The 23,878-nt window shown below is 45.8% G+C and overlaps 1 protein-coding gene and 1 long non-coding RNA gene across 7 annotated transcripts in view; both read left to right on the forward strand.

Moving 5' to 3' along the window:
* Positions 1–23,878, forward strand: part of AKAP2 (A-kinase anchoring protein 2) — a 370,807-nt gene that overhangs the window by 308,065 nt on the left and 38,864 nt on the right. The gene's annotated exons all lie outside the window — the stretch shown is intronic.
* On the forward strand, positions 18,713–22,332 carry LOC108636582. The gene is made up of 3 exons (XR_001918480.1): positions 18,713–19,294; positions 20,451–20,870; positions 21,543–22,332. It is a non-coding gene; the product is annotated as an uncharacterized LOC108636582 (long non-coding RNA).

The following is a 23,878-nucleotide window of genomic DNA, read 5'->3' on the forward strand; positions in this document are numbered from 1 at the left end:
CTTGCTTTACCACTCCCATTAATTTCCAGAGGGCAGCTCCATGCCTGGTTCTCCCCATGTGTCCCAGTGCCCAGCCCAGCACCTGAGACGCAGCAAGTGAATGGGTGCAGCTAAGCACCCCCAACACACACCGGGCCCTCCCCTCCCTGCAATACCCAGCTCTCCTGCTCATGGAGACTGTGGAGCCTATAATAAAGTTGCAGCCAGGGAGGCAGTAAGTAAATGAACAGCTCACATGTCTTAATAGTAAGTGTTAGTCGCTCAGTCATGCCCGACTCTTTGCAACCCCATGGACTGCAGCCCCCCAGTGTCTTCTGTCCATGAGATTTTCCAGGCAAGGATACTGGCGTGGGTTGCCATTTCCTTCTCCAGGGGATCTTCCCAACCCAGGGATCAAACCCGGGTCTCTTGCACTGCAGGCAGATTCCTTACCGACTGAGCTACAAGGGAAGCCCTACATGTCTTAATAGTGGTGCTAAATTTAGAAACAGAGCTTCAACCATAAAAAAAAGAATGTAATCATGCCATTTGCAGCAACATGGATAGACCTAGAGATTATTACAGTAAGAAAGAGATTATCATAGTAAGAATCATATCACTTACATGCGGGATCTAAAAAAAAAATGATACCAATGAATTTATTTACAAAACAGAACAGACTCACAGACAGAAAACAAATTTATGGTTTCCAAAGGGGAGAGGCAGTGGGGGAGGGACAAACTAGGAGTTGGGGATTAGCAGATACAGCTATTATGTATAAAATACACAACAAGGTCTCAGTATATAGCATAAGAAACTATATTTAATATCCTGTAATAAGCCATAATGGAAAAGAATATAAAAGGAGAGCTAGCCATGTCTCATTTCAAATTTCCAGACTTCTAGACCTCAGCTTAAATAGCTCCTCAGGGGAGAAGGGAATTCCAAAGATGCAGCTTTTGATAAAGCCTTGATCTTTCACCTCATGCAAATTCTGCTTAGAAAGGAATTAGAACCTGCTAGAGTATGGCTGTTGCAGAGATTCTTCTTTGCAGTTTTCCCTCTGGCTGTTTTTTCTACTTTGTCTTGAATTTTTATCTTGACGGCAAATGTCTCTTATGAATCCATGTTGTGTATGTAAGTTGCCCTAACAGGTTTATATTTTTGTTTGAAATTTGATCTGCTGTGTATAGAGGCACTAGAACCAAGACCTCCATGGTTAGAACTGAACCCCTTTGAATGGAGAGAAATTATTCCCTTTTTTGGCAAAAGATCCATTTTTAATTTCTATTTCTGTCTTGCTCAGCTTTCTCTCTTGGCCTTATGAACTTGGATCCATTGTTCCCATCTCCTTTATGGCTGTGCCGTGATCCCTTGAACATCTAAAGGGGTACCATCTTGTAGGATTTCTCAAGGGTCTCATCCTGAATCAGTAGAACCTCTTGAACCCCCTGGAAGCTCCCGTGTTTCTCTCTGTTTGTCACTTAGACACAGTTCTCCTTTTCTCTCCTTGCTTGTAATCTAAATGCGGCCTAGGAAATTTACAAGAGTTCAACTGTGGTTTGTTTGTTTTTTTTTTTTTTAACAGTAAGGTGTCATATCTTGAGTTCAGTTCAGTCTCAAACTGGATTCTGTCCAGATTTCTTGTTTGGGTTCCAGAAGTTTAGCCCCAAACAAATGGAGAACTGTATTGAAACAGGTCCAGATCTGCTAATGTTTGAGATTCCTCCCAGAGCACAAATGGTCCCTCACTTGAAGCTCCCCTAAGTGCAGTTCTTGAATCTTCCATCTCTGTGTTCCCAGTAAACACTCATGGTAGAAACAGTTAACAATTAATCTGCTTGTGTTCTAGTGACTTGAAAACTAAGCATCAACACTTCTGAAGCCTCTTTTTATCAAGGTCTGAAGGTTGGTTTTCATAGCTGATACAAGGCCTTGGTTTATCAGCTCCAATGGTCTGGAAATGCCTTAGACCTGAATATTTGGGATGAGCAGAGTGTGCTCAGCTTAGGAATTCCAAGAAGGCAGAATCAAGATAGAGAGCAGCCAAGGCTCCCAGGTGTGAAATGAAACCAGTTTCTAAACCTGATTCTTCTGCTTAGTCGTAATATTTAACACTTGGACTCCCTTGAGATTTTTGCACCTGGTTGGAATATTTTGAACCTTGGAATAATGCTTCTTTGTGGATTTACCTGTGAAATATAACATAGTTCCAAGCTATCTCATAAGGCTGCTGTTGAGATCTTCAAAATGTTGATTTTATCTTCTGGTGCTTCAGAAGTATGAAATGGTATCCTGAGACTATCTGGGCCCTTTCTCTCTATTGAGATCTTCGTTGACAGATGGATCAACTAGCTCAAGTTAGTGATACTGTCTCTTAAGTGATGTACTTCGTCATACTACCCAGCATCCCCATTTTACAGGAGGAGAAATAAAGATGGCGGAAGGAGCAAGGCTAGAATCTCTTCCTTCTACTCTGTAAATTCAGGCCAGGGTCTATATACCTCTTAATGGTTAGTTTTCTGGAGTTTCACTTCGAAAGATAGTAAGTCAGAAGCTTGAATACACGTGTATCCTGTGGCTCTTTTGAGACTGGCTTGCAGTAAACCCCTTGGGTTACTTACACCAGGAAAGGGCACACGGCATGAATGTGTGATGTAAATGCTTGCATTGTAGTTCCCAAGCAATAGCGATAATCTATGCTCGTGGTTCCCTTACAGCATCTAAGTGTTGATGTTATTGCAACTTAAAGTTTGGTTGCTTTGTAACTCCTACATGGGAGTTGAATCAAATTCAGTGTACTTGACCAAAGTTTCTGCTTTTTCTATAGTTTTGGAGAGGTTTTATCATTAATGGCAACCCACTCCAGTATTATTGCTTGGAAAATCCCATGGACAGAGAAGCTTGGCAGGCTACAGTCCATAGGTTTGCAAGAATCAGACATGACTTAGCACTATCTTTCTTTGTCATTAACAGATGGTAGTTGTTTTAAAGGACTTGGTTGTTAAAAAAAAATAATTAGGAGTTAATTTTTAATAATGTCCATTTGGTGGCTACAAATTAATATGTTTTAAACCCCCTGTTATTTGACCCCTATTCATTTCCTGCTCTTGATTGGTGGTGAACAGCAAAGCTAATGAAATGCCTAAGTACTGCTATGTTTCACAGCTCATTACTCTAGGGAGTTGGTCCTTTTTTTTTTTTTAAATGTAGGTAGACATAAAATTTATCAGCAGGCAAATCCATGAGGAACTAACTTTATTACAAGGATCCTTTTAGACTTGCAAATTCCCTCAGCTAGTTAATTAATTTTGCACAATCATCTATTTGGTTTTTATTCCAAAGCTTCTTGCCTAATGCTGTAAGAAGGCTCTGCTTGATGAAGCGGTGTGGTCCAGTTGTTTTTTATTTCTGTATTTCCCTCTCTAGTCTAATGCTCTTTTTTACCTCTCCAGATTCTTTCAAACTCCCTTACCCCTCTTATGTACAATATAAACACACAAATTATTACAAGTCACCAAGAGCCTTAGTGATTTGAGAAATTATCAAGTGGCTACATTGCATATTTTTGCATTGACGACTGTGTTTCTTTGGTAAGCATGGTTTAGATTTTTTTGAAGAGGTACACCTCGGGTCCATCAGGCTGGTTTTCTCTGTGGTCGAGGTGCTGGTGGAATCCTCTGGGTCACAGCAGGCTCACAACTCTGACCCCCAGATGATGAGACCTTGTGATTAAGGTCTGAGAGAGTTGACTACAAAGGAAACCAGAAGTCCTGAGAGCCAGATCCAGAGGTGGCTGGCAGGAAGAAGATTCTAATCCAGAAAGGCAGCTTCTGGGAGTGTGAAGTGAGGTTTAAAGGGGAGGGACCGCATGTCTGACCACCTCAAGGCTCCTCCCAGCATCACCTCTGGTGGACATGTAAGCCTGCAACCTTTCTTAGGGGAGAAGGGAAGCCTCCCTTTGGGCTTGTGCTAAAGGAAAGCTACTGGGAAGACAGGCGATGGGATGGGAGCTCAGTGCTTTTTCAGTCCCAGTGCAGGTGCCCTGAGGCTCGTGTTGCTTTGTGTGTGAGCACAAGCACGTGTACTCCCAGACATCAATCAACAGCCCAGAAATTGGTTGCCATTCAGCTCTCAAACAAATGGTGAGTTTATTAAACCGCAAACTGCTATCTCCACTAGGAAATATTCAATTCCAGCCATTAGCCCTGAGGGTTAAAGAGCCCCCTCTCTTTCCTGTCTGCCTTGCTCTGTCCCTAAACAATGCTTTGATGTGCCTGGTGCTCCTAGTGGAAGATAAGTCATCAATTAACCCAACTGGAAGGTCCACCTGAAAACAGACTTTTCAAAGAAGGGATTATCTCTGAGTTGTTAACCGCTGATTGACGTTATCTGTCTGGGATATGTTCTTATGCCAAGGCTTAATCTCCACCTATATAACAAAGGTGCAAAAGTACTCTAGTTATTTGGTTTGTTTTTAAAGTCACTGTAGAAATTGGATCTTAGATCACTTGAGGCTGGGGTAGAGGTGGCCATAGTCTTTCCCAAAGAAGTTAGCATTTTAATGCCTTCAAGAATCGGTCCTAATACAATTAAGTTATTAGGGTTTTTTTTTTTTAAAAAAACAAAATATAACAGAACCATCTATTTTTAGAATTCTATTAGCAATATTGTGAATTTAAGCATCGTGCAGATGCAGCAAACCTGTAATCGTGTGCTTGGGATTTGCAAGTCAGAGCAAGGATTTTATTTCTCCTTCCCCCAAATACTTTTGAACGCTGACAAACTGGCATTGATTTATAACTTTTCAGGAAAATATCATTTAAATAAGTTAAGCTATTTCATTGTTATTTTTTTCATTCTGCCTTTAATTTTCTAGCATGCTTATGAGACCAGCAAGGGGCTATAAATTTAATTGCAAATATTTAGAAAGCAAAATAGGGTGGTCACTCCACTATCCTGATATTAATGCAATTAATAGTTATTGTATTTTCTTCTAATCTTTTTCCCCCTCTGTTTGCTACAAAGATATAATCTGTCTACCTAGATTCTGCTTCCAACGTGGTTAGCTTCACAGAATGTTTTAAAAATTATACTCCCTAACTGCTTAGTGGGTACAGAGTTTCTCTTCGGGGTGATGAAAAAAATCTGTGGTCATGGTTGTACGATATTGTGAATGCCAATGCTTTGTACCCTTAAAATAGTAAAAATGGCAACTTATAAATATTTTACCACAAAAAAAAAAAGGAATATGAAAGATTTGAAGATATGCCTCCAGATTGATTTTTCTTTGTCTTTTTTTTTTCTGTTTTGAGAACTAAGGCATTGACAGATTTCAGAGTTTGCTATGGGCTGGAAGGAAATTTTAGTGTGAAGTTTATTTTTCACAGAAGTAAAAAACTTCAACTTTTTGGTACTGCTTAGGGTTTGCAGTAAACCTGTCATTTGGAGGGAAAGTTTCAGCAGTGGGGTGGCATGTATTATAACATCAGAAACCTTGGAGGCTGCGAGGTGTTGTTTCAGGTCGAGGTCATTAAAACCCTCCCAGGGACACAGAAGCCTCTGAGGGCAGTGCCGACAGCCTTTGATTGACAGTGACTGATGGCGAGGTTCACAGGCTCAGGTGAGGAGAACTCTGCCCTCAGGGAGCCCCAACAGTGACCCAGCAAGTCCTCTAGAAGGAAGCGGAGATTCATAGAGCCATTTATTCTGCAAGGCTGTTTCTAACACCCAGAGACTTGGGATGGATCGGGGAGCAGGTTGGACGTGAGGGAGGGAAGGGCCAGGTCTGAGGGGCCAGCCAGGGATAGACTTAGGAAAGTAGGGGACTTCTCTGGTGGCCCAATGGTTAAGACTGCGCTTCCAACGTAGGGGGTGCAGCTTCAGTGCCTGGTCAGGGAACTGAGATCCCACGTACTAAGCAGCGTTGCCCCAAAAAATAAATAAGGAAAGCAGATCAGGTTTGTGAAGGGTGGCGGGCCCTTAATTCCAGACTCAAAGGTTTCTATTAGGAAATAGTCCAAGTGACACTGATCACTTGGCCCTAGTTGGGCCAAGCTGTGGTGGGGGCAGGAGGAGCCAGACGCAAACCCCAGTGGCACTCCTGACCTCCAGCACCCACTGGGTGGGGCTCAGATCACTGACCAGGGGTGCCTTTCTGGACCACACACCTGACTTCCTTTGCCCCTGGGAACCTCCAGTCCCAGAAGTGGTTGTTACGGTACATTTATGTTCCTGAATTCTTAAGTACTGCATAGAAGGATCCAGGCTTACAAAGAGGAAGGCAAGCTAGTTGTGTGAACCTAACTGGGCTCCATGTTTTAAACGGCTCATGCTCTCTTAAGTGCTTCCTTTGTGTTCTTATCCCAATCTCTGAGATTAACTGGCCTAGTACCTGATTTGTTAAACATGAATTAGAGAGTGAAATCAAGCAGTGATTTTAAAGAATACTTCTTATAGTAGGCTCAGCCACATTACTGAAAGGAAGCATTTCAGCACTGCATGCTGACATGGAGGGGGGCTGACTTGGTGAGGGGGTCACAAACCTCTTGGTGCCACTGCAGTTTTTTGCAGGTAAAGCCTTGCTCTCTCTCCCTTCCCCATCCTCTTAATGGCCACCATGCCCTGCCAAGATGAGATACAGGATTTTTTTTTTTTTTTTTTTTTGCAGGTCCTCTATTAACTCTTTAAAAAAATTTTTTTAATTGAAATACTGATTTACAGTGTTATGTTCGTTTCATGTACAGCAAAGTGATTCAGTTTTAGAAATAAATAAGTGAATTCTTTTTCAGATTCTTTTTCTGTACAGCTCATTACAAAATACCTAGTAGAGTTCCGTATGCTATATAGTAAGTCCTTGTTGTTTATCTGTTTTATATATAGTCGTGTACATATGTTACTCCCAAATGCCTAGTTTATCCCCCCGCCCTTCCCCCTTTGGCAACCATAAGTTTGTTTTCTGTGTCTGTGAGTCTGTTTCTGTTTTGTAAGTAAGTTCATTTGGAGATACAGGAGTTTTCACTGTCTGCACCAATTCTGAGGTTCAGTCTGAAATCACAAACACAAGGAGCATGGCTTGATGTTATATTTGCTCAGTTTGTATAATATGTGCTCAGAAAAACTTAGGGGTAAAATATGGGAGATTGAATGTTTTAGAATACAGCAAAGCAACATCTTGGCTCAAGGCAACCTCTCTGTTCCATCAGCCTTGTAGCATCTCACAGCTTGAGATGTTTGTTGGTTGTGTTCCCAAGGCATTGAACGCTCCTCCCACCCCAAGCCTAGTCCCTGTTATTTCCTGACTTGGAGCCCCAGCTTCTGCCCTGCTCGCTTTGGGGGGGTCCACATCCGGAATGGACTGGCTGTTCTCAGATCCTTGCTATTGTGGTCCAAACTGTGTACCAGACAAAGAGACATTCTTGGGAGTGGCCAGACATTATCTAGAGAATTCCAACCACTCCACTGAAGAGAAAGTCATTCACCTTGAGCCTTTAGAAGAGAAGTCCAGGCATCTGAAGTGGGGGCAGAGGGCAGACACAGTTAAGACTACAGCTGAGACATACCTAAGAACTCAGAGGGAATTCTTAGCTTCAGTGAGCCGTGGAACATCCTGTGTCTTGGGACGCAAAAAGGATGTCAATATTTGCTTCTTTATAGTGAACTTAAAAGAGGTGGACGAACCAGGGCTTAGAGCTCAGCTCTGTCACTTAGTTGCTTTGTGTCCTTGGGCAAGTTGTTGAAGCTCTGAGCCTCGATGTCTTTCTCTGCAAAACAGATTACACCCTACTTCAGGATTGCTGTGTGGATCTCTTGAGATAATGTATGTAAAGGGCATAGTGAAATGCCTAGACATCGTAATGTTCAGTTAATAGTTGTGACCATTGTCATCCCTATCAGTTCTATTTCCTGTAAAGGAAACTGGCACACAGCTGAGGCAGCGAGCTCATGAAAGTGTTCTAGGATTCATTTAGGGTATGTGGTGAGGTAGACAAAGAATCTTGGGGCTCATCTTTCTCAATGTGATAAGTCCAACTGTTCCAGCTTCTTCAAGAGGCAAGATGGTAGTTAAAATTCCTGAGATGAGCAGCTTCACCACTTACTGCTGTATGTCTGGGGGACAAGTCACTGAAAAGTCCCTGAGTTTCAGTTTCCTAAACTGTACAATAGTACTAGGAAGAGGCCTGGCCTCCAGGGTGGGTTTTGAGGAATAAACGTGATTCTGCTCTCAGACTGCTTAGTCCGATGCCTGATATATGATAAATGCTCAGTGTAAGGTTTTGATGCTCTGATCATTGACCTCGGCCGATCCCTGAGGTCTCCTGGCCTCCCATTTTGACAGGTGCATAAGCATTGCCAGCTCCAGGACTCTGCAGCTTCGGTCTTTGCTGATCACCAGCATTCCCGAGTGCTTCTGCCTGCAGCCATGCTACCTGAGGATGCCCTGATTCCACAAGTATCTCTTTGCTCTCCCCAGTTTGTCCATCAGTTTTCAAAAGTGCAAATACCCTGTGGCCTCCCCCCTCTGGCAAAACGTGAAAACCCTATTATTGGCCTGCTGCCAGAGGACAGAGCAAGAGTGACCTGCCTGCCTTGTGTCCAGGGCCTCCCCTGCCCTGGGCAGGTGACAAGCTGCATTCATGTGCTGTCTCTTAGGGAATCTGTGTTACAGCCTTAGAAGGGAGATATGTTTGTTTCCCTTTGCTGCCATCGTAAATTACCATAAATTTAATCAGGGCTGATTCCTTCTGGTGGCACATAAGGACAGTCTGTTTCATGTCTCCTCCTAGCTCTGAGTGTTGCCAACAATCCTTGGCGCATTTTGGCTTGTAGATGAATCGCTCCAATTTCCGTCTCTGTCTTCACATGGAGTTTTCCTTTGTATATGTCTTTGTATGTTCTTTCCTCTTATCAGAACACCGCACCTGTCACTGGACTGAGGGCTCACCCTAATCCGATATGACGTCATCGTAATCAGTTACATCTGCAAAGACTTGATTTCCAGATAAGGTCATATTTTGAGGTTCCCAGTGAATGTGAATTTTAGGGGAGAGACCCTTTAAGCCACCACAGTAATTAGTATACCTGTTTCTCGTCTGGTTGCTCAGTCATGTCTGACTCTTTGCAACCCATGGGCTGTAGCCTCCCAGGCTCCTCTGTTCGTGGGATTATTCTTGCAAGAATACTGAAGTGGGGGGTCATTTCCTCCTCCAGGGGGTCTTCCCAACCCAGGGATCTAACCCACATCTCCTGTGTCTCCTGCATTGGCAGGTGGGTTCTTTACCACCCAGCCACCTGGGAAGCCCATTATACACTGTTAATAAAGGAGTAACCCAAGTTTCAGAGAGGAGAAAATCCCTTACATAGCATCACACAGTTTGTGTGGTACCAGAGGATTCAAACTGTGACCTTTTCTCTAGGCTTGAGTTCTCCCTATTGGATCATCTTGCCACTCACAAGAAAGTAGAAAATAAAATAAGGAGATTAAAAAAAAAAAAACAACGAAGGCAGCAAACTGGTGAGCAGCAGCTGGCCACTGGATCAAAGGCGGGCTCTGGAGGGTAAACAGGATGAGCGGAGGCTGTGCCAGTGAATGGAGACCCCTCCCCCCTTTTTTGTTTCTGGTTCTCAGACTTTATCCTGTTTCCATAGTCAGTATAACTTGTTGGCTTTCAAGCGCAGTTGCTTGCTCCTGGGATTCCGCAGCCCTGCAGAGAGAATCCTCAGAAATGAGACCTGAAGTGGTGACAGTAAGCAGAGGCAAGGAGCACATTTCTTTGTGCAAAGTCAAATGCCTTCTGTGACTCCACCTTGCCCTGACTAACTGCTAGTCAGTGTTTATCATGCATCCCCTTGGATGAAGAAATTCCATGCTTTCCTTCTGTTGGAGAGGTTCCTTCTTGGTACTCAGAGCCACAGAAGCAGCGGACAGAAGCAGGTGACTGGCCCTCAGCTGCCGGCAGAGCCAGGCTCAGGCTGCCCAAACCTTTCCCAGTATGTGGTCCAGCATAGCCAGCCCCAGGCAAGACTGGAGAAGCACAGAGCTGTGGGCAAGGTAGTGGTGGTGGCGGGTCATATCACAGGCTCTCCCTGTTTCTGGCTAAACATGGGACTCGAGCAGAGTCAGAACCAGGGTAGGTCCTCAGAGTCAAGGGGAAGTTTCTCTTGGTTTGGGCTCAGTATCCCATGGAATCAGTGGCATTGGTTCACTGCAGAAGGTGGAGTCAGAAGATTTTGTGGGCCTGGCTTGAGCTTTTCAAAGTGCTTCTTGGCTACCCACTTATACACCCTGCTTTTCATCAGGCCAGTATCCCCAGTGCATACGCCAATCCAGAGCAATAAACTCAAAATTGATCATCTGGACTGTCCTGGGGTCCTCTCTTCCTGCTCAAGCAAGTCAGAGTGAACTGGATCGGAGGTCTGTTTGCTGCACAGCCTGACCTTGTGCTTTTGAAGAAGCCTAAGAAAGTACCGTTTGTGAGTTTTCAGACTGGCAGTTCATAGTGACACTGATAAGCATGATGGTGAGGCCTATTGTGTGGATGAGAGTCTAAACCTTCTAGAGCCTTCCACTGGTTCCCTTGCAATCCACAGGTCTGACTCAATAGGATCAGACCTCTTTTCTGTTGGTAAGTGGTAGATCCTTTTGCTGAGTTTTCTTCGAGCTCATCAGGTATTTCATGGAAGGGGTACCTTTGATTGTTGGGCTCTTTGTTCTTCTCTAGAGTTGTGAGTGTTGTCTTGGGGAAGTAAAGCCTTCCTGTGGGACATCTCTTGCCTTTGAGCGGAGAAGAACTTGGTGGGTGAGCCTGTAAAGAGGACCTGGCTCCATGCTGAGTCCTCTTGCTGACCTCAGATGCTCAGGCCTGGCCTGAGGGCTGGAACGGGGTGACAGAGGGAGGGGATCCCAAGGCAGAAATGGCACTTGGGTCCAGGGTTCAGGATTGCTTTGCAGAATTATCATGCATCCCATCTTCCCAACACTCCCTGTATTTATTTATTAAAAAAAATTTTTTTTTTTTTTGCCACACTCCATTGCATGTGGGATTTTGATTCCCTGACCAGGGATCGAACCCTTACCCCCTGCATTAGAAGCAGAGCCTTAAACCACTGTATCACCAGGGAAGTCCCAGCAGCATGTACTTTAAACATTAGTGAGATGTGGTGTTTCTGCTTACAGAAGACTAGACTTAGCAACCCCAAAATATTATTTTTAAAACTTGACTCTAAGCTTTGAACTACTTTTCAAGAACAGAAAAAATAGATTCAAATTCACTGAGTTTGTGTATCTGTCCAGCTGTCTGTCTAATAGGTGTATGGGAAGCTACTTGATTGACTCCACTGCACAATTAAATTGAGTGCAACGCAAAAAAAAAAAAAAAAAAAAGACTTGTTTAGAATAACAAATCAGGTCAGCCTCCAATTCTTGTTCTCTGCTTGCTAATCAGAGCTTGGAAAACTTTTTAATGGGGTTTTCCTATGACATATCCTGTCTGTGACACAGTTCATGAAACTCTATGACATTTGACTCCCAGAGAGGAATTCGGTTACTCATAGAGTGTTTCACAACTTTTCTGGGAATAGACAGCTCATGGAAGGAAAATGTCCATCTATAACAGATTACAGTGTCACACGATTGTGTAGTGTGAGCATATGATATATTATAGCACAAAAAGCATAACTTCCTCTAGGGAAGGTCACGTTCAAAGCACACTTGTCCATCATGGCTGAGTAAAGGCTTCCCTTCTCACCATGGAGATGGAAATTGAAGATTGAGAGGTGTTGCAATACCTAACAAGTAGACAAGATGGTCTTTTTTAAGTCTGCGTGTATTTAAAGGTCAAATTTGTAACATTTATTGATGTATGATTACTGTCAGTGATTACTTTTCTAATTATAAAATTAATACATGCTCAATAATACAAACCTTTATAAAAGTTATAGGTTTCACTTCAGCTTATCACTCTGCCCTCAGCATTTGAGTTTCCCCATTCTCCAGAGTTAACCAGTTAATATATTGATGTGATTCTTTCAAATAATATGTGTATAAATGGTATCCTTGGCTTTGAGAAAGTGCTTAATCTTCAGGTGTATAATCTGCCATCATGGTCCCATATTTCCTTTCAGTTCTTACCCATATCACTATTTATGTTTAATGTACTTAACTTTTTTACAAATTAATATAGGCACATGGTTCAAAATTCAAAAGGTGTAGAAGGGAACACAGTGAAAAAAAAAGTACTTATACATTATACATAACCTGGAAACTAATACAAATATGTGCATGTGTGCATGCTAAGTCACTTAAGCCATGTCCGATTCTATTCACCCTCATTTTTTTTGTTAACAGCTACCTCATATGTCCAGTCCACTCCATTCCAGAGAAAACCATTGTTGTCTCTTTCACAGTTATGCTTTCTGGGAAGATACCCTGGAGAAGGGAATAGCAACCCACTCCAGTATTCTTGCCTAGAGAATTCCATGGATAGAGGAGCCTGGTGGGTTATAGTCCATGGGATTGCAAAGAGTTGGACACCACTGAGTGACTAACACACATATATACATCTATTACATATACATTATATACACCTAGAAATTAATGCAAATATATATAAGACTATATATTCACCTTCATTTTTTGTTAACAACTAAAGTAGCATGGCATAAACATTGTCCTGTACCACTTGCCACTTAACAGAAGATCTTTGAGATTGTCGATACCAATTCTCAGAGAGCTGGAAGCTGTACTAACTCTTAAAGGTTGCATATAATATTCCATTTTATGAATAGTCCAGGCCTCTAACTTAGATTATTTGTAGTCTTTTATTATTGCAAGAAATGTGGCATTGAAGATCTTTGGATAGATATCATTTTATACACATGCCACTGTACCTGAGTATAAATTTTTGAAAGTAGAATTACTGGGTCAAGAACATTGCATATTTTAAAGCTGGATACATATGCCAAATTGCCAGGCAACTTCATGGGATTGGATGAGGGTACCTTTTTCCTCCCATACTGATAACTAATTTTCTTGGTGAAAAATTTATCTCATGATTTAGCTTTTCTCTTATGTGAGTGGGATTAGGAATCTTTTTCTAAGAATAATGTATATATTTTTTGTGTGTCAGCTGTTTTCCATGTCTTTTGTCCATTTTTTGTGTTTGGGTTGTTAGTCTTTTACCTATGGTTTGTACAAATTCTTTATAAATCATGAATATTAGACTTTTGTAATGTAACTATTTTCTCAGTTTATTTCAATTTTAGCCGCCATTCACTGAGTCCTTTTATTGTAGGACAAACCCCCTAGTGGTCATCGTACTCCATGTCGGCTCCCTAAAGTAGCAGTAGTTTTGTGTCCTTTTTTTTACAGAGATAGGGAGGCCCAGGTCTGTTGGATACCAAAGCCCATTCTTAACCAGAACTCTGTACCCCTGTATACACAATATATTAATATAGCATCATTCCAGGTTGCCAGGCACTTTTGGAACTATCCTTTCTAAAGTTTGACCAGCATTCCATCAGTTAGCAAATTGCAGTTTTCAGGTGCTGATTTTAATGACCACACATTTTCACTGCCGGCAGGTTTTTACTTTTCTAGACAAAGTTGCAGTCGATGCATTTCTCCTAAAGCTTTGCGCTCCAAGATGCACCATAATGGCACCAATATTCCTGCAGGAGATAAGGGTACAGAGTCTGAAGGAGCTAACAGAGGGACCTTTTGAATCTGTGATCCTTGATGGAGGGACCCAAAACAGACTCAGGGCAGAAATGAGGTTCCCAGCTTAGGGGTACTGTACTGGCCTTCTAGACTTTTCAGCCCCTTTCCCATACATGGTTACCAGTAAGTAGCTTCCTCTGGTTGTGGAATGAAGCATACCATATATTACAATTCCAGATTCTCCTCCATTCTAAAGCCTTCTTTCTGATCTGTATTGGAGGCAGGTTAGAGGGTGCAGTGGAAAGGCGAAGGGCATGGAAGTTGGTGAGCGATTCCTTTTTCTGTAGAATAATATTTCTTCCAGGAATAAATGCGATCATGGAACATAACATAGCTGGGTGGTCTGTACATCCTCGTGTGTTCTTCCACACCCCCTGCTCTGTGGCTTTCAGGGTCCTGAACTGAGGAGGTGCCACTGAGTCTAGATTTCCTGCAGCCTTTTGAGGGAAGTTACTGTTCGGTTCCCGTATCGTCCCTTTTCTCTCGATAAATTAAGGTCTGGTTATGTTAGCCTCCTGTGTGATTGTGCTCAGTTGTGTCCAACTCTGCGACCCTGTGGACTGTAACCAGCCAGGCCCTTCTGTCCGTGGGATTATCCTGGCAAGAATTCTGGAGTGGATTGCCATTTCCTCCTCCAGGGGATCTTCCCAACCCAGGAATGAACCTGCATTTGTTGTTGTTTTTTAATCGCTAAGTTTGTCTCCGACTCTGCGACCCCCATCAACTGTAGTCCACCAGCTCTTCTGTCCATGGGATTTCCCAGATAAGAATACTGGAGTGGATTGCCGTTTCCTCCTCCAGGGGAATCTTCCCAACCCAGGGCCAGGGCTAGAACCCGCATCTTCTGCATTGGCAGGTGGATTCTTTTAGCACTGAGCCTCCTGGGAAGCCCCGTAGTTCCCTATACTTCAAGCCAATTAGAGATTCTTCTGGGTAAACAAGCTCCTATTTTAAATTGTAAGTATTCCCATCAAATTTACGTCCAAGTGCAAATTCCTTTAAACCCCTTGGCTCCATGCTGAGATGTGGCACCTTTTGGAGGTGGGACTGGAAGGAGGCACCCCCCTGAAGAGGGGAGGGCAGCAGCCCAGAAAGGAGGAGGTGGCCCTGGCCATTTAGAAAGGACATGTGGCGATGCCCCAGCTGACATCTGAGGAAGCTGAGGCCCAAGCTTCCTTCAGCGGGTTGCTTGAATTAGGTCTTGGAGCAATTTGAAAAGCTGCAAACTTCTATCTTCTCTGCACCGTGGAGAGGGTGCCTACCCCATGCTGACCTCACCCCTCCCTATTTTACAGTTCAGGCAGCAGGCTGGGTAGCACCATTCGAAGCCAGCCTCTCCCTCCACTGTCTGCTGCATCTCAGCAAGTCCATTTGGAACATTCTATCACACTGAAGGTACATAAATGGGATGGCTCTATTTAGCAGAATAAACTCCATCAACTAAAGAGATAAAGTTCTGACCAGGGGAATGTCAGAGACAGAGCGGAGTTCCTTCCCGGAATCCTTGAAATCTCTTGGCAAAGGTTTTGAGCAGTTTCAGAGGAAGCAGCTGCCCCCATCTGCTATCTGGCTTTCTCTTGACTCTGCCTGCATGCTCACCAGACTCAGAATGATCCTGGGCTTCACCTCTGTCCAGGGGCCATGCCAGTATCACAGAACAACAAGTTTAGGGGCAGAAAGGCGATGTGGGTGGAGGGGTGCATCTAGCTTGGCTCCTTTATTTTACAGAGCAGAAAACAGACCCAGAAGATAAGCCTGGTCTTCCTAGGGTCACGGAGAAGCAGGCACGTGGTTTCAAAGGCAGTCTGTTACTGCCTGCAATTCGCTGTTTAATTCTTCCCCTTTGATTCTTAGCGTACTTGCTGGGTCTGCTCCATCCTGAACTGCCACGAGTGCCTTCCAGGGGACCAAGCCCTGCCTGATGGGTGGGATTTGTGGATTCCAGCCAGATATCTGTTCCCAACCAGCTGTGTGACCCTGGGGAGGGCATGGCTCCCGAGGCTGAGGCCCGCCCCTTGGTGGAAGGGGTGAGGATCCCCACCTTGCAGCTGGTCAAAGGAGGGTAGAGAGAAATTATGTGAGCGTGGGTGTCCCAGGGCGGCCCCCAGGAGGCAGGCAGTAGACCTTCGCTGAGTGACGATCGCAGTAGCATTGATGACCTTCCCACCCCAGCTGCTCGGTCCTCACAAATTGCACATTGCTTCCCAGACAACCAGGACCAAGTTTGCAAAGCGATTCCTTGCTCCCAGTGCAAGGCACCTCAGAGACTAAACCAGATCAGGCTACAGCAGCTGGAGAACCAAACTGGCAGTACACAGTTTTCATAAACTCAGAAAACCACCCCCAAACTCGGAGTCTGGGATGCGAGGGAGGAGGATGGACATGTAGCCTCGAAGTGTGGATACTGCTGGATTCTGCTCTGTCCCTTCCCATCGGGAGACACCCCCCACCCACCCACCTCGCTGCCTCTCGAATCATCCCCTGCCAACAACTCAGGTGACTGTGTCTGTACTTTTGTGGTCTCCATCTAGCTTGCCGACTTCATTTCTCCCTCTGCCTCTGAGAACAATCCATTTTTTCTGGAGCATCTTGCCATAGAACATTTTTCCTAATTTCACCATATTTTTGCAGCCAGAGGGAGGGGTATGTGGTGTGTACACATATGAGTGATACATGTGCATATGTGTGAGCATGGGTGTTGCTTTGCTGGGCCTGTTGTGACAGCATACCACAAAGTGGGCAGCTGAAGCAACAGAAATGTATTGTTGCACAGTTTGGAGACAAGACGTGTCAAACCAAGGTGTTGGTGGAGGTGGCTTCTTCGAGGGCTACAGGGAAGGCTTGTTCAAACCCCTCTTCTTGGTTGACGGACCCCTGTCTTCTCTCCCGGCCTCTTCACATTCTTTCTAGGCATGCCTCTGTGTCTAAAGCTCCTCCTTTTATAAGGCACTAGTCACATTGGATTAGGGCCCACCTGAATGACATCACTTGAGTTGATGATCTCTGTAAAGACCTTCATCTCCAAATAAGGTCATATTTTGAGGTCCTGCATGTTAAGACTTCAACTTACGAAGTTGGGTTTGAGGGAACGCAATTCAGCTCATAACAGTGTGCATGTATATCTGTGTGTTTGTGTAATACACCATGACATCTCAGACTCCAGTCAAGAATGTATCTATTACTTAGGTACCAGCACTTTAAGAGCACGTGCAGTCCTCCCTGGTGGTACAGTGGTTGAGAATACGCCTGCCAGTGCAGCGGATATGGGTATAATCCCTCGTCCAGGAAGATTCCGCATGCCCTGGAGCATCCAAGCCCGCACATCACAACCGCCGAAGCCCACTTGCTCTTGAGGCTGCAGGAGCACATATGATTTCCTCTTTTGCCAACAGGGCAGATTTAAAACAATTTTTTACACACCTCCTCGTGGGTACACTGGGGCAGGTATGAGTATGTAGTGGGTCCTGGGTACCACTCATGCCTCTTGGCTCGAAATCACTTCTTTGTGGAGGGCCGTGCCTTGCTCTCTCATTCCTGAGCAGAGCAGTGGCACTCTGGGTATGGGATGTCCTCTCCACACTTTACTTTAGACCCTAAGTAGCATCTTGAAATGCATTTGGCCCTACAGTAGAGCATTCCAGTTATTCCAAAGGGCAGGGCAGCCTAACATCAGTTATTCCAAAGGGCAGGGCAGCCTAACATCAGCGTTTCCATAGCATAGCGCTCCCTGGAGACTTGGGTATCACCCAGTCAGTCACCGAGAAATTCCTGGATATTTCTAAATAAAGTTCAGCTCATTAAAAATGTCATTTGGATGTTGTAAACAGTTGTAAAGTACACTATATGTTTAGCTTCCCTGGTGGCTCAGAGGGTAACGTGTCTGCCTGCAATGCGGGAGACCCGGGTTTGATCCTTGGGTCAGGAAGATCCCCTGGAGAAGGAAATGGCAACCCACTCCAGTATTCTTGCCTGGAAAATCCCATGGACGGAGAAGCCTGATAGGCTACAGTCCACAGCGTTGTAAAAAGTCAGACACGACTGAGCAACTTCACTTCATATTTAGCTTCCTTGTCACAAGAGACTGCCTGGGCTTCATCCATCCTGGTGATTCCTTCCCAGACTTGTGTTCGCGGGAGAGTCGCAGGGATCTGCGATGCTGACCTGCCACCATCTTTGGACCGTTCGCTGCTTCGCCAGGATGACTGCTCCCAAGCTGACCCCAAATAGGTGGCCCCACAGGACTATACTTGATATCTGTCCTCCTCTTTCTACTTAGTTCACTGTGAATCTCTGTGCTCTTTGTCTCTTCTAAAATCTTAACTGAAGAAAATGAATTCTGCATGGCCCTGATAGCCTTGGAATTCTGATTGACTTTCCAGTCAGCCAAAACCCTAAATTATGCCCCAAACTTCCCAGGTTAACCCAGGGTTCTGGGTGACCAGGTGAGTGGAAACGTGTCCACCCTGAGGCAGTGCTGGGAACCAGTCATTAACGAAGCATGAGCCTTAGTATGTGGTGCTAAGGGTCTGCTTCTCTGGTGAAGGAGCGAGGGATGTATGTGAGGCAGTTGTGTCTCCCCAAGGCACACGTGGATCTTTTCTCTTTTCCTTCGTGGCAGAAGATACTAGTTAGCCCTGAGAAAGGGGAAACCACTCCCCCCAGACATCCCATGAATTTAGCACTCATCCCTGTCTTCAAATTCTGTCCCATTTCAACATGGGATATAATGTAACCACTGAAATATATCAGACCCTGACCCTTAAACGACATAGAAAGTGCTTGTGAGATAATGTGAAGTGAAAAAAAATTTTGGCTACAAGATTGCCTATAGTGTGGTCTCAACTCTATGAAATACCTATTTCTAAAAAGGAGACTGCATGATTAGCTCCCTTCCTCTCAGTGGAGGGAAGATGAATGACTTTTGTTTTCCAAATTTTCTGCAGTGAGCATTTATTATTTTATACACACATATGTAAACCCTAAAGCGAAGTTGCTCAGTCTTCCGACTCTTTGTGACCCCGTGGACTGTAGCCTACGAGGTTCCTCCATCCATGGAATTTCCCAGGCAAGAATATCAGAGTGGGTTGCCATTTCCTTCTCAAACACACATATATAAGCTGTCCTAAGAAGTTCCTTTAACTGGATGCAGTCTGTTTAACCTGGATCTTCAGAATCTGTGTTTTTTTTTTTGCTTTGCCGCCTTTAACATCACTGAGATATTCATTCCCTGGCTGCCCAAGGCCCATCTCTAACTTGCCAAGAAGACAGCCCTAACTGGCTCCTTTGAGCATCACTAGCCTCCCACCTTCCCACTCAGCCCTGGATGTAGGGAGTGGACGAGCGAGGCCTCTGGCTGACTGGCTGCTGCCCTCCAGGCTCGGGCCCTGTAGGGAGGGGCCAGGCCTCTTTGAAGGGGGTTAAAGTTCTTCGTTGTGTGAATGGCCTTTGAAGGAGCAGAGGGAGGGCCAGCCGTGACCTCACAGTCTTCTGTCAGGAGACTCAGAAGGAATTTGTCCAGCTTGAGCCAGGGCGCAGGAAACCGCCTGGAAAAAGAGGCAGTTCTGAGCGGGAACGTGTGAAGCGGGCACTGTGGGCAGGGTAAGCCGAGTCTGCTGACCTAACTTACTGTCCTTTGCTTTCTGATCTGCAAGGAGAGGGTTCCCTCGTGAGGCCAGAGTCTCTATGGAGGAGGAACTCAGGGCGGGGACTGTGGCGCTGTGCTGTGGACGCCTTTCCTGCTGGAGAGAGAGTGGGCAGCTGGGCTTGGACAGGAGACTTGCTTCTTTTCTTACTAATCTTGTCAGACTCCCAGCTTTCCGAGCAGGAGCTCCAAACCACGTATACAGCGCGGGCAAAGGCACCCACCCCCTCTTTGCCAGATAGTGCTTTGAAGATGGTGCATGAGTGTGTGGATGTGTGTGCCTGTGTGTGTGTGTGTGTGTCCCCCTTTCCACATCAGAACCAAGTGGCCCACCAGTCCTGGTGACTGTTTCTCTTATTTAATCTACAAGCCCACGTTGTAGAATGTGCCACATTCATGGAGTGACTTGAGCCTTCGCCGGGGAACATGTATGCCCATCTGCTGTGGGACCCAGGGCTATGGGAAGAAAACTGCATCAGCTCTCTTCCTAAGTACAGGACTCATCTGTGGACAAAGAGTTAATCTCGAAAGCCTCTGGCACCGTTTTCTCCTGGCTCTGTGTTCACACAGTGGATTTTTTGCCGGGTCCACGGTGGAGCCCAGCTTTTGCTCTCTGCCATTACTGGTTGGCCAGGCCTGAATCCAAGATCCCGAACTATTTTAAAACTAAGAAGGACGCAGCTAAGTTATACAGGACTGAAGCCAGGGACTTGCTTTCAGCAGAATCAGTTACCCTAGAAATTTCAGGCTGCAGGAGCCAAAGTTCCCTCTGTGGCCTTGACCTTGGTTTATTCTGGAGGTGGGGGACTCTTCCATGAGATAGTTTCATAGTGAAAAGGGTCTTCTGCAGGAAGAACATCTGAGGACTCCTTGATAAAGAGCTTGGAGTGTATCCCATCAAGGAAGAAGCGAAACTTCCCTTTCTTGGAGCTGAAATAAGGCATCTTGCCTCATTCAGGGGAAATCTCCCAGTGCTTCTCAATCCCTTTGGTAGGGAATGGGTCTCCAAAGAAAATAAGCCTTTCACCAGCAGCTGCAGAAGAGGCAACAGCTTCTTTCCTCGCCTCCTCCCATCACACCCCCTTCACACATACACTCTTTCCTTTCTTTCAGAGAGAGCCCAAGCTGTAAATGTGTTCATCAAACCACACCTTGACATCTTGTAGATGTGCAGCCTGACATCTGAGCCACTGACTTTTCAGCAGGGTGAAGGGGATGCTATTAATAGGGCAGGCTGCAGTGGTGGGAGACTCCCTTTACATTACAAAGGGACCGCTTCTTTATCAGGATTGTCCTCGAGTCAAGACACAGCCCGGCCTTGTTTCCAGTGGAAGGGGCTTCCAGAAGTGTTTTCATGCCGTCTTCTGCAAGCCTGGACCTGAGACCTGAGCCAGAGAGAATAGCAGGAGGGTGACTGCTAAGTTGACCAAGACCAGAGAAGCTCTCAGAAAGAAAAGCTGAGCCTGTAGGAACAGAAAGTTCTTTTTCGGACTGTCAGAGTCACATTTAGCCATAATGGCTTCATGGCAGGAGGTCAGTGGGGGGATGGGGGGTAGGGGAGGAAACCCCAGAGGCAGAGTTAGTGTTAGCCCCCTCTATTAGGGGTCATGTCATTATCCCTGAGCCCATCCAGTCTAAATTTAGCTGTAAGTACCCTGGAATGCCGGGGGTCTGAGATCTGCCTCTTGTCAGCCAGGAGCTGGGTCTCTGGCCTCCTTGGGGAGTGGCCCGCCTCCTGGCTTCCCACGGCCAACACCAGCCTATGGTATTACAGGCCGGAAGACGCTCTGCTGGGGTGGGGTGGGGGGAGAGGAAGTTCTGCCTGGGACTGGAATGCGGTCCAGGTTAACTCCAGGGTCGTTCCCCTCCACTTCCTGGCCCAGAAGCCTGGAGCCCAACCCAGGAAGCAAGCCATCCTCGGACATTCCCACTCTCCGTACCTTCACAGGGGTGGGTGGAAGGGGCCACTCAGAGTCCCAGCGGCTTCTCTAGTCGGGGTGGGGGTGGGGGTGGGAGAGGAGGTGTAGGCCAGCTACTGAGGAACCCTGGTGCTTCCAGCTTCCTTCATCCGTTCTTCTCAGCCTGCCCCATCTGCCACCTTGAACAGACCAGGCAGTTGCCTTCTAGTTACTGTTGTAGCAGTCTCTCCACTTGTTATCTCTGCTATCTTTATGTGAATCTGTCCTCTCTCTCTCTCTCTCCGAGGCTATAAGCTCTCTGCTGCAGCATGAGGCGCACTCCAGAGCCCTAGGGTCCTCCCAGGACCCCGGCACAGGGCTTGTCACTCTACAGGTTCTCAGGACGTGCCGTAGAGATCCACCGTTACCTCTTCAGCCTCTGTGCTCCCCTTCCATTCTCCTTGGGTTCCCTCGGGCTTCAATCTGTCTCCCCCAGACCTCCCGACTGGGGCTCCACCCCATGCCTCCAAGGCTGATGAACCTCAGCAGCCCCAGGCGGACATCTTACCAGTGTCTGGGCATCCTCCCCCTGCCAGGTCGCACCCTCTCCTCCCATTTGCCGTCCTGATGGAAACTTTGGCCAGAAAATAAAGAGCCCTGAATAAACCATTAAAGACAGCCACTCATGGCCTATGGAACACAGCAGTTGTGCCCTGTGTCTTAAAAACTCAACTTAGGAAAGAGAGGCAGGACAAGAAAAGCAAACAGAGGCCCTCTGGTTTCACAGCCATGAGGAAGTTTTTATTTGTACCGTGCCCCTCTTCCTAGGCCAAGAACGAGTTCATACTTTTGGTGTAACTTTAAAATAACTAGATTAAAGGATCAGGTCACTTATTACCTGGGGAAACGTGTTTCTAATTTAAATATCGTGGCTTTAGTAGGAAGTAATCTGGGTTATTCAGAGCAGAGAAACCTGCTTGTGCAGCAGGCGCCTGGTGTTTGAATGAATTTGGGTCACAGTGCATTTAGGCTAGGACCCTGGGAAGCTGGTGACAGACATCGTTAACAGTAGGGTGTTGTGTTAGTCGCTCAAGAGTAGGGTGTTGTGTTAGTCGCTTAAGAGTGGGGTGTTGTGTTAGTCGCTCAAGAGTAGGATGTTATGTTAGTTGCTCGGTCATGTCCAACTCTTTGCGACCCCATGGACTGTAGCCTGCCAGGCTCCTCTGTCCATAGCATTCTCTGTCCATGGGATCCTCTAGGTAAGAATACTGGAGTGGGTTGCCACTCCCTTCTCCAGGGGATCTTCCCAACCCAGGGACCGAACGCAGGTCTTCTGCATTGCAGGGGGGTTCTTCACCATCTGAGCCACCAGGGAAGCTCAAGAGTAGGGTAGGGAGGTAGAGAATCGACAAACACAACAGAGTGAGTAGAAACATCTGCTTCTCACTTGACCTTGTAGCAAAGGACACCTTTCTAGCATTCCCCTGGGCCCAGCCAGACCTGCTAAGGACAATGCATTGCCTTCACAAGTGCTTTCTGTGCCTGATGCCCCCAGCCAGAGGCCCAGGTGTCCTGGGAAGAGAGAGCAGACAGTCATCCATGGCCTAAGCTGAGCAGGCCGCAGGGCCCTGATGTGTCCTCTGTGCAAGTCAAATGGCTCCTAGCACCTTACCTGTGCTGCCAACTGGTGCTGGGGAGAAGTCGCAGCCTTGTCCACTGCCGTGACTGGGATGTGGGATTTCAAATTTTGCCTCTGAATGTCATCAGAGGAAGCAGAGGACCCGCCTCAGAGGCCAGATCCCCAGACTGAGCAGGAGGTCCGCATCCCAAACTCTATCCAGAGGGTCCTGCAGGTAGAGCAGAAGATAAGAACTGAAACTAGGTCTCCAGGGCATCCGGTTGGTTTTGAAAGGGGTCCTCGGCTTGTGAAGCCAAGTTGTATACTGTGACTTCTAGAGATTCAGGTGTGCAAACCATCAGCCTGAAAATCACACAAATGATCTTCAGATCCATACACCTTCATAAGACTTCCCTTGTCATTTTGGAAGCTTCCAGTCATGGAGAATACCTTTTGAGGTACTGGGATAGAATTCAGAAGAACTGACCTTCCTTCAGGTCCTGGCTGTGCTATTTATTAGCCAGGAGATCCTGGGACAATCTCTCTAAACCTTTTTTTTTTTTTTACTTTTTAAAATTATGAAAATATGATAACACATTTATATGAGACTTAGCAAATACAGAACAAGGTTAGATATAGTTCCACTATGTGCATGCGTGCATTGCCACTTCAGTCGTGTGCGACCCTCTGGACTGTAGCCTGCCAGGCTTCTCTGTCCGTGGGATTCTCCAGGCAAGATACTGGAGTGGGTCGCCACGCCCTCCTCCAGGGGATCTTGGAACCTACATCTCTTATGTCTCCTGCATTGGCAGATGGGTTCTTTACCACTAGCACTATCTGGAAATTAGTTGGGAGTTTCAATATCAAATTCTCAAAAAAATAGGATGAATATACAGAGAAGTAGAAGGATACATAGTACACTTGGTCTAGACCTTTTATTCTCCCCTTAATTATGCCACTTAGCACAAGCCTCAGGGGCCCTTCAGAGAAGGCAGTAGCACCCCACTCCAGTACTCTTACCTGGA

The sequence above is a fragment of the Capra hircus genome, chromosome 8, assembly GCF_001704415.2.
Source record: "Capra hircus breed San Clemente chromosome 8, ASM170441v1, whole genome shotgun sequence".
Lineage (NCBI taxonomy): Eukaryota > Metazoa > Chordata > Mammalia > Artiodactyla > Bovidae > Capra > Capra hircus.